Raw genomic sequence first — 10,617 nt, 5'->3', positions numbered from 1 at the left:
GGGCCATACCCCACTGGTTGAATGTAGGTTTTTGTGTCTTCTTGTATTTTAGATTTTTTTTGCCTTCGAAGTAACACATGCAAACCATGTGCTTGCCACAGCGCATACTATTCCAAGTGTTTCTTTTTTTGGTAACTGGGTAGAAAACCTAAAAGTGACAATTTATCAACTTCACAGAATAATAATTGTTTTTTGTCTCTCCAATAATAAGTAAAAATAATAATAATAAAAAAATTGTGACAGTTGTAAATAAAATATTTTTTATAAGCCTCAAGGATGTTTTGACATTGATTTTTGATAAAGTATGCTGAGTTTTGTTAAGTCACGCTCAGACTAGTGTAATTTGTATATTACAATTAAAAAAATCCCCCCGTGACACTGTCACCTTTTTTCCTCTGAGGAGTTTGCAGGTCTGAGGTAGGAGGGAGAGAGTAAAAGAGCTTCTGACAGCGGAGTGCCACAAAATTGCTCCTGCAGCACAGAGCCCTGCCAGTGTGCCCACCACATCTGCCAGCCAAGGTGAGATGGACTTTTTAAATTTTGAGGCAGAGACAGAGGAGACCTACTCTGCAGAAACGGAAGTCATGGACTACCTGAGGTCAGCCTATGACCTTCAGGTAGATTTTCTTGAAGTATAACTCTCCAACCCCATCAAGTGCTCCTATGGAGCGGCTTTTCAGTCTGGGAGGTTTGGTGCTCACGCCTAGAAGAAATAGACTTTCTGACAAGAGGTTTGAGAAGCTTCTGTTAATGAGGTACAACTATTGGTTTACCCGCCCCGATCCACTGTTTCACTCATAAGCCAACGTAACAAAAGTAGACATGATACCAAGTATCATTGTTCAATGTTCATAAAACAAGTTCAATGTTCAGAAAAGTTCAATGTTCATAAAACATGTTAAGAATATGTCAGGTCGAGAAAGACTGTCTTTATTTTGTATTGTAGAAAAGCAAGGATTTATGTTGAGAATTCAGAAAATTCAATTTTTTTTAAGTAAGTATTTATGTTCTGAAGTCAGAAAAGACTTCAGAAAAGTCTGAAAAGATTTTTTTATGAAAACATTTATTTATGTTGTAAGGAGATACATTGTTGACGTTGCACTTCCAATAAAGTTAGTATTGGCAAAACCGGTTGACATTTTTTATTTTGAGGTTGCAGGGGTGTTGTCGCAGCTAAATGTAACTAATAAAGTAACTTGTAATCTAACTTAGTTACTTTTAAAATCAAGTAATCAGTAAAGTAAATAAGTTACTATTTTAAGGAGTAACTAGTAATCAGTATCAGATTACTTTTTCAAGGTAACTGTGGCAGCACAGTCGGTGACGCAAGAAGTCACGTGACGTCTTCAGCTCCATTGCTGTGTCATATGTACCTGTGGTTTAACCTGCAGCTGCGTTTTCCTTGTTCTCAATTGGTTTGTCTTCAGAGAAATTCACATCAGACACTAGAGGAGAGGAGATTATTTTGTGCGTGTTAGTATAATCTTGAAACTGACGTGGGTTAAGAGGAGACTAAACCAGTTTGCAGGATGAAACAAGGCTCCATCATAACCGACACACACACACAGAATTATTTTTATGAATTATTTTTATTAGTATTAATGACAATGTATGATATATTTACACTTATTAAACCAGATAGGCCTTCAGTACAATAAAGGCTACAATATAGGAGTTGCTTAAATAGGCAAGTGCCCAACTAAAACTCGACAAAAAACAGATTATTTGTATGCAAACAAAATATATGAATGCACAGAGGATCGTGCTATTCAACGAAACATAAAAAGGTAAATTCCCATTTGACCATGCTTACCGTATTTTCCACACTATAAGGCGCACCGGATTATTAGGCGCACCTTCAATGAATGGCCTATTTTAGAACTTTTTTCATGTATAGGGCGCACCGGATTACAAAGCGCATAGAATAGAAGATACTGTAGTCAAACGTTTGACTGGGGTTGCCTTATGTATCCACTAGATGAAGCTGTGCTAATTGTATCGCTCTTCACGAGCAACACAACTACTGTGAGGGTGAGTTGCTGCATTTAGCAGATATAAAACTGGAACCTTTATGACAAAGTACATAAAGGTTCTTCACATTGCGCATTTTCTAAATATCTTGCAAACGTGAATGATACAAAGTAGAGAGCATCGCACCCTCGAATCTTGTAGTGTGGCCAGTCTTCCGCCCGATTTCCTGGCTCTGTGATCGTATAGTGTGACATGTTAAATCGCGTGGTCTGAACCAGCCATAAAGGGAATGTCAACAAAACAGTCAGACAAAGTCAAACTTTATTAAGCGTTCTGACAACTCATTGTTCATTTGTAAACACGTAAAAGTCTTAAACCACTAATTCAAACGTTAGCATAACTCAAAATTGTTCAGTTACTTTTTCCTGTTCATTCCACGAATCTCTCGAATTCTTCCTCTTCAGTGTCCGAATTGAAGAGTTCGGCGAGTACGGCATCCAACATGCGCGGCTCCCTCTCGTCATTATCGGTATCGTGTCGCTGCTGTTGCCTGGCAACAGTGCTTCCTGCCTTCTTGAAAGCTCGTACCACAGTTGAGACCGATATATCCGCCCAGGCATCCACGATCCATCGGCAGATAGTGGCGTAAGTCGCCCGGCGCTGTCTCCCCGTTTTGGTGAACGTGTGTTTGCCTTCTGTCATCCACTGCTCCCACGCAGCTCGCAGTCTAGCTTTGAACCCCCTGTTGACACCAATATCTAGCGGCTGGAGTTCTTTAGTTAATCCACCCGGCATGACGGCAAGCTCCAAATTAGTTTGCTTCACTTGTTTTTTACCAGCATCTGTGATATTGGCGCGCATGGAGTCGTAGATCAATAGGGACGGAGCTGTGTGGAAAAAGCCAACCGTTCTCTTGAAGTAAATTTCTCTCAGCCACTCACTCATCTTTGCCTCATCCATCGTTCCCTTCGGGTTAGCTTTGATGACGACGCTGGCTGGAAAGTTTTCTTTTGGCAAGGTCTTCCTCTTGAAAATAACCATGGGTGGAAGTTTCTGGCCATTAGCCTGGCAGGCGAGAACTACAGTGAAGGTTGACTTCTCATTTCCCTGTAGTGCGTACCGACACCGTACTGGTCCCCGTTTTCTCCACAGTGCGGTTCACGGGAATATCAAAGGTGAATGGAACCTCGTCCATGTTGGTGATGTGCTCTGGCTGGATTTTCTTTTCAGTGATCTTTTTGCAGTATGCGCGGAAAGTGACCATTCTTGGATTCTGGGTAATCTTTTGGAAGTTGCTGCGAGACGGTAGTTTGTGTGCGGATGGAGAGTTTACGTCTTTTCATAAAACGAAAGCACCAAGAAGGACCGCCTCGAAATTCATCGATGTTCATGTCCCGTGCTAGCGCTGTTGCCTTCATTCAAATAGCGAATGTAGAGATGCTTCTACTTGTTGCTCTCTGTTCAACAACCCACTGTTCGAGTTTGTCCTCTAACTGTGGCCATCTTGTGTTCCCTTGGAAACTCTGTTTAGTCTTCTTTACTTGGCGCAGGTCATCTTCTTGCTTCCTCCACTTCCGTACCATTGATTCATTAATGTTGAATTCTCTTGCTGCTGCTCTATTCCCATATTCTACTGCGTGACTGACAGCCTTGAGCTTGAACTCTGCGTCGTAAGCGTGTCTCTTGGAAGGTGCCATTTTGGAGTCTTTATACGTCACGTGGTGTGGGACTGTGAGTAAACTCAGTACCGGTGTTTACTGACTACGGTAGCCGTAATGCTGCAAGCGGTGCGGCTTTGTCGTAGTTGTAGTGAAACATTTTATTATTATTGAATAGTTTTTATTGGTTTTTCATGCTGAAACATTTTGACAGAGCACCGTGTACAACCAGTATGGATCAACCAATTAACCAATTGATCCATATATATAAGGCGCTCCGGATTATAAGACGCAAGGTCGTTTTTTGAGAAAATTACCGGCTTTTAAGTGCACCTTATAGTGCGGAAAATACGGTAACTAAAATGGTTAGCAATAATAGCTTGCCGAAATGCACTTCCTGCTAGATCAGCAGTATCGGGCCCAGTAGAGGTATTAAGTTCCTCAAATACAAGGCCTATTTGGCTGAGGGAAACGGGGCTCATTCCAGTCGATTACCAAGTTGTGGAGGACTGCACAGGCGACTATTATGCAGTCCCTCCAGGATTTCACGCCTGATGTTGCGTGACCTTTTCCAAAAAGTTGCGATGAAAGTTGCAGTGTTTTCAGTGTTTTTGTTGCGGTTACAGTGCGAGAGGAAATGAATTGCGATAAAAGTTGTGATTTTTCTGATAATATTAACAAAGTCATTTGTTAAATCTTAAGTTATTACTGAAAAAAACATTAATTAGAAGAACAAAAACACTGAGAAATGGTCCTATGAATAATGGATTCTTGATTCTTTCCGCGCTGGCAATTGACTTGGATGGAACAGCCTGTGTCATAATGATCTGCCTGGTCGTCTGACGTCCTGCCTGCAGTTCTGTAGTTATGTTTCGCGGTAGCAAAATGCATATCAATAGAAGATTGCCGCTTATGTTCCACCACGACATTGAATGCAGTGCAATATTATTTCCCCCCGCTTTCATGTAGAATACCAGGATACTACTTTTACATACAGGGCATTTAGCAGACGCTTTTATCCAAAGCGACTTACATCGTTTAATGCACACATTGACACACGGACGGCAGAGTCAACCATGCAAGGGGTCACCCAGCTCGTCAGGGGCAGTTACGGTTAAGTGTCTTGCGCAGGGACACATCAACACTCACCTAGGAGGAGCTGGGGATTAAACTAGCAGTCTTTCGGTTACAAGACAACTGCTCTACCTCCTGAGCTAAGCCGACCCATTTTTGTGATCTTTTGCAGTGATTTTGGTTGGCAAGTGTGAAACAATGGACGCTGACATGCTGCATGAATGCCTGAATCGCTTGAAGTAGTAAACACGGAAGTAAGGCGTAAGGTAACGTCAGTTCAAGACGACGCCACTGATTGGTCAAATTTGCGGGAAAGTTGCGGTGGTTGGTTAAAATTGCGACACTGCACTCAATTCGCGGTGATTAGTTTATTGGTTGAAATTGTAAATCGCAACATCGCGAAATCCTGGAGGGTCTGATTATTTTGCTTGCTCTTTGTGGAGTGGTCCGTACGCCAAAGGACAGGCAAGCAAAGCGACTCTTCAGCACGCCAAATGTTCTCTCAATGCAGCAACAAGTCTTTTTGTGGCTTTCATTGAACCGGGCCTCTGCACGGGTCGCTGGCGTCCGAACGGGTGTGATGAGGTAGCCTACCGCCGCAGAGGATAGCCCCGATCTCCAAGAAGGACTCCACCGTAAACCCCCTCTTCATATTGAGCCTTGAGATTACTGCAAAACGTCTACTCCACTATCTGACACTTAATATGCATTTCACATGCATTAAAAGGTGCCATGGCATGAAAATCTCACTTTATGAGGTTTTCTAACATAAATATAATAATAATAATACATTTCATTTAGAGGCGCCTTTCAAGACACCCAAGGTCACCTTACAGAGCATATAGTCATCGTACATTTTTTAAGAAACAAGACATTGTGGAAAAAAAATAATAAATAAACATAAGCAATAAGAAATAAATAAAACAAAAACAAGACAAAACAAAACAAAACCAAAAAAAAACAATCAAAACAGTGATCAGTTAGACGTTGTGTGCGAGTTTGAACAGGTGAGTTTTGAGTTGTGACTTGAAGGTTGTAATGGTGTCTGACTGTTTTATGTGTGGGGGGAGGGAGTTCCAGAGCCTGGGTGCTGAACAGTTGAATGACCGGGCACCCATTGTAGTGAGTCGTGATGTGGGGATACATAGTAGTCCAGCAGAGGTTGAGCGGAGGGAGCGGGAGGGAGTGTATTCTTGGAGGAGGTCGCAGAGATAAGGTTGGGCTAGGTTGTGGAGAGCTTTGTTGGTGAGGAGTAGGGTTTTGTATTGGATACGGTAGTAACCCATATATGAGTTCCCCTAGCCTGCCTATGGTCCCCAAGTGGCTAAAACTTGCATTCGATGTAAAACGAGCACTAGGTGTTCTGCTCGCCTTTGAAAAAAACGGAGGCTCAGGCGCGCTGATTTGTAATGTAGTTTCCTATGTCGTCACACTGCAGTAAGCTCCTCCCCTTACTCTGCCTGGCCCGCCCAGAGACTTGGCCAGCCAATGAGACACGAGTGTGCGAGCGCCACGTGTGTGTGTGTGTGTGTGTGTGTGTGTGTGTGTGTGTGTGTGTGTGTGTGTGTGTGTGTGTGTGTGTGTGTGTGTGTGTGTGTGTGTGTGTGTGTGTGTGTGTGTGTGTGTGTGTGTGAATACACACTGTAAGAGTTTCTTGTCGGTTCTTTGACGTCTCTTGTATTTCCACAACGAGACTGTAGTGGGGGTTATCTCAGCCATGGTTGAGAAGGAATTGGGGGAAAGGAACTATGGCTTTGACTCCCTGAAGTACATGAACTGCGACATGCCGCCGGTTGCCGCGAGGCACCAGAACAAATATCAGGTGATGTTACCTTACCCACGTCTATTCGTATCTAGGCTTGATTGCACACTGTGCCATGGATAACGACTGGAATGTGGGTGCAGTCCACTATTCCAATCACCCCAGGAATACCGGCATGAACGTAAAACGCCTTGGAGATGTCTCTCTGCTCATCCTCATTTGCCATGGCTATATAGTTTGGGTGAAGGGCGGCGATGGCACGTCCCACCCTATGCACCACACAGCATTCTGTGCTCTCATGGACATTTATCATGTCACCACAGCTGCAGAGAAACATCTCCGTGGCAAAGTACCATAAAGCAAGGAGAACTTTGTGCGCTACTGGCACAGGCATGTTCCCTCTACCTCTGGACCCAAGTTGATTTGCCAACAAGGCAATAAGGCGCCTCGCCTGTCTTTTGGACAGACGGTACCGACGTCGAAATTGTTCAGCATTGTATCTTCGAAAAGGGCCACAGAGTCTGAATCTTCAGCTTATAATGCGTGCTGCTTGCACTCTGCGCACCACCATCATAGTGTCGTTTAGGGCATCCATGACTGAGAGACTACCACTAGCACAATGACCATTGTCGTGACAATTTCTCTATTAGATATTGCGTCTGAGACAGATGAGATCTTTAGATGCAAAAAAGCACACAATACTTGTTGACAATTAGTGGTCATATATTTGTAATAAAAGTACGAACAAAGATACATCACAACATGCACCAACAAACAACACAACAGGCATACATTACAATAATCTGAGGCCTCAGATGGGAGCTTCTCTTTGCGTGTTACTTCACTCTCTGAAGGTACGCTGCAGAAGTCCACTGAGTGTTTGAAAGTAATGAGTTCTTATTCACTTGGGTTGGCATCTGGAGGGGGTGGTCCCCCAATACTAAAAGTCTTTGTTCACCAGATTGTTATCTTTACAGTTGAAGCTCCCCCCCCCGAGGCTAAGGTGGGGTCGGCGGCCGTGCCCTGTAACTCTCTGACTTTGTTTACGCTAGCCAGAGTGTCGAGGAAAAGGCCCATACTTCAAAGCATTGCTCTAATTCACACTTTAAATGACCCAAAAGGAGAGCAGAAGGCAGACACTATATAAAATTACACAGAATAGCAACAAAACTTAAATTCATATAGACCAAAACAATACAACATGTAGATTTTCCATCACAATCCCCCCTTTGATTATTTATAATCACAAAATTATGCAACCTTTAGGATTAAAATGATCACTTTTTCACAACATGCATATGTTCATAATCTACTATGTCCGACCATGGCCTCCAAGTACAGATATTTATACCACCGTTCGCTTTTACAGAAGGTAGCATAAAATCACCTAACATCACAATCAAGTCCTCTGTTTCCATATATTCAAAAGTCATAAAAACAGGAAAAAAAACTAAAACAAAGAAACAAGGCTACCTTTTAAAAACATTTCTAAACAAAAATATTCTTATTTGATGTGTCCTTAATGCTGCTTCCGTGATACAAACACATGAGTAGTTGGCAAGCACTTAATGTTTACTACTCTAAAATATTAATTGTCAATCCAGTCAGCATTAATAACACACAGTATAACCCAACATTTAAACGGTATTCCTCTTCTCTTTCCCATTGTCCTTCATGATGTCTCTGAGGGACCTACATGGGGTTTGTTTATTTTTTTTTTTTGAGTAATTATTTCCTTTGGTTTGCTTTGGTATACCCAAGGTTGTTGTTGTGGGCTCCCCATCCCCCCTCTTGACGCATGAACTTTCCCATGTGTCAATTTACCATTATAAGGGAAAGCCCAGGCCTGTAAGCATGGCTTGCTGTTGCGAGCGCACCAAAAACCTTCTACTTTAATTCTGAAAAAACATTGTAGCATACATCATGGTTATGCTTTTTGGGGTTCAATTTTAACGTTTTGTGCCTTCATGAATTCTACCGCTGTCGTACATTTGAACTCTGTCTAACACATTTCTTTAACCTTCAACTTTTCTACTTGTCTATGTTTCTTCAAACCACTTTTCCTGATGACTTTCAAACCTTTCAGATGTAAGAAATTATCACACAATTTATACACAGTCCTAGTTACACATTAGATCTTTCTCTTGTAATATGTGTGAATGCTGTGTCTAGTGCGATACTTTACATCCGCCTGGACACTGCTTTTCTCTCCATCCGCCTGGACACGCCTCCACCTCTCTCTCTGCTTTCTGCCTCTCATTTGCATCACGGGCTGTCCTTTGAAGTGCCTGTCCCCACGTCTCTCCCGTCTCTGAGACCCTCCTTTGTCTCAATGTTCAGGCCACTTCCTTGTGGCTACACAGGCACTATGGAGGCCTCCACTCTGGTGCTGTTGGTCCTGCTGGACTGTCTCCTTGTGTCGTCCAGCAGACAGGTCCGTAGCTCTTCAGGTGGGCCTCCCATGGTCTGTAACTTCATAAAGTCTGATGCAGAGGAGTTGTGACGTGGGGTATTTGCACTGTATTGGGCAACTGGTCGGGCTGAAAGCAGGAGAAGGAGGAGCATTGTCCAGGTCCGGATCTATTTGAACAAAACTTGATGCAGATGGGTTATCTTTCTCCCCACCCCTTTCCTTATCTTGTCTTGCCTTCCGTTCTCATCTATCTCTTCTCCTTCCATAACACATACTTCTTCCAATCACTCTCATACGTTCGTCAATTCACCTTGTTGCCATTTTGGCCATAAAACATTAACAAAATATCATAATATAAAAATCTGCATTTTCAATATTAGGCAATACACTTCTGTTGTCAGTCGGGGGTCAGTCGGGGTTAGTCTGGGTCAGTTGGAGTCATGTCATGGTTGTGTGATATGGTTGACCATTAAAATGGTTGTGTTAGATTGTATTAATCGAGTATCCACTGTCTACAATAGCCCGTTGTTTACTATAACCATATATAACAAATATATATAACAACCATATATAATACTACATTTAGCTGATCCGGCCGCGTATGGCTGGTGAGAACCACACAACAATCATTTGGATGTGGTGCTTGCGTGCGTTGCGACGCCGAGACCATTTTGCGTGTTGGTTGTGTTATGTGTCATGGTGCTCATACCTCCCCCCTGGACCTGTCCTGCTCCTGCGTCCCGTCAATGCGAATGCCCCCTTCCACCTCCGCCTCTTGGATGATTCACAGTCACTTCACGGGAAGGTGCGAACTGCCAGCCGGCCCTTCCATTGTCTTTGTCGATTCTTTTGGGAGAATCGTTGAACCAAGGATCCATGACGCCACAACGAAAGCAGGCCTGCCTCTGTGCTTCCCCACTTTCCTGTGGTCGTCCTTGCCGTCCGGCGCCTCCACGAACATTATATCAGCTTGGTCTCTCCCGGGAATGTCGCCTTGAATACGACCCCCCCGTAGGCCCAGTTTGACTTGGCGTGGTTCGCCGATGGGTGATGGGCCATTTCCAGAATGGCTGTAGCGAGGGATTCCCCTCCCACTGCAGATGGGTCCGGGAGACATTCTGCTATGTCCTTAATGTCACTGGGTCTCCATGCACGGAAAACGTATGCCGGACTGCCTTAACCCCTGTTGCGCTGTTAGCGGGTGCCTCCTTTGGCGTGAGGTCTGGATAGAGGTTGAATGATAGGGCGGCGGCCTAGCTGGGCGTTGTCGTCATACGGTGGAGGTGAAGGGGGATTCGCACACGGTCCGCCGGTGCAGTCCAGGTCCGGGTCTACATCTCGGGTGAAATTGAGATAAAAATATTCCTACACTCTCTACGCTCTCTGTCCCTGGCTGATTTTTTTTCTCTATCCTGGCTCTCTCTTTCCCTCAAATGAAATGCACACCAACATAATTAAAACTTCAACAACCATTTTAAGCTAAAACTCCCCATCTCAGGAAAACCCAGTTTATACCAATATTTCACTATGTTTCTCCCGATTTATTATACATTTTTAGATCCATACACACTATTAGTTATTATTTAACAAATTATCTAATATCGCCGAAACCTCCTTGTTACTACACACATATACATATATTTATTAATGAATGCCTATTATTATTATTTATTTATATATGACCCCAACAGCGCTTAACGGGTTTCCCTTTACCGTTTTGACAGACCCTCCTGCCCTTT

The 10,617-nt window shown here is 43.3% G+C and overlaps 1 long non-coding RNA gene across 1 annotated transcript; it reads right to left on the bottom strand.

The window, feature by feature from the left end:
• Positions 1 to 8,110: 8,110 nt before the first annotated feature.
• Positions 8,111 to 9,699, bottom strand: LOC132446526 (uncharacterized). The gene is made up of 2 exons (XR_009522901.1): positions 9,588 to 9,699; positions 8,111 to 9,005 (listed from the first exon to the last, which is right to left on the bottom strand). It is a non-coding gene; the product is annotated as an uncharacterized LOC132446526 (long non-coding RNA).
• Positions 9,700 to 10,617: the final 918 nt, after the last annotated feature.

Source organism: Gadus macrocephalus, chromosome 18 (assembly GCF_031168955.1).
Source record: "Gadus macrocephalus chromosome 18, ASM3116895v1".
Taxonomy (NCBI): Eukaryota; Metazoa; Chordata; class Actinopteri; order Gadiformes; family Gadidae; genus Gadus; species Gadus macrocephalus.
This window is presented reverse-complemented; position numbering and strand designations above follow the sequence as displayed.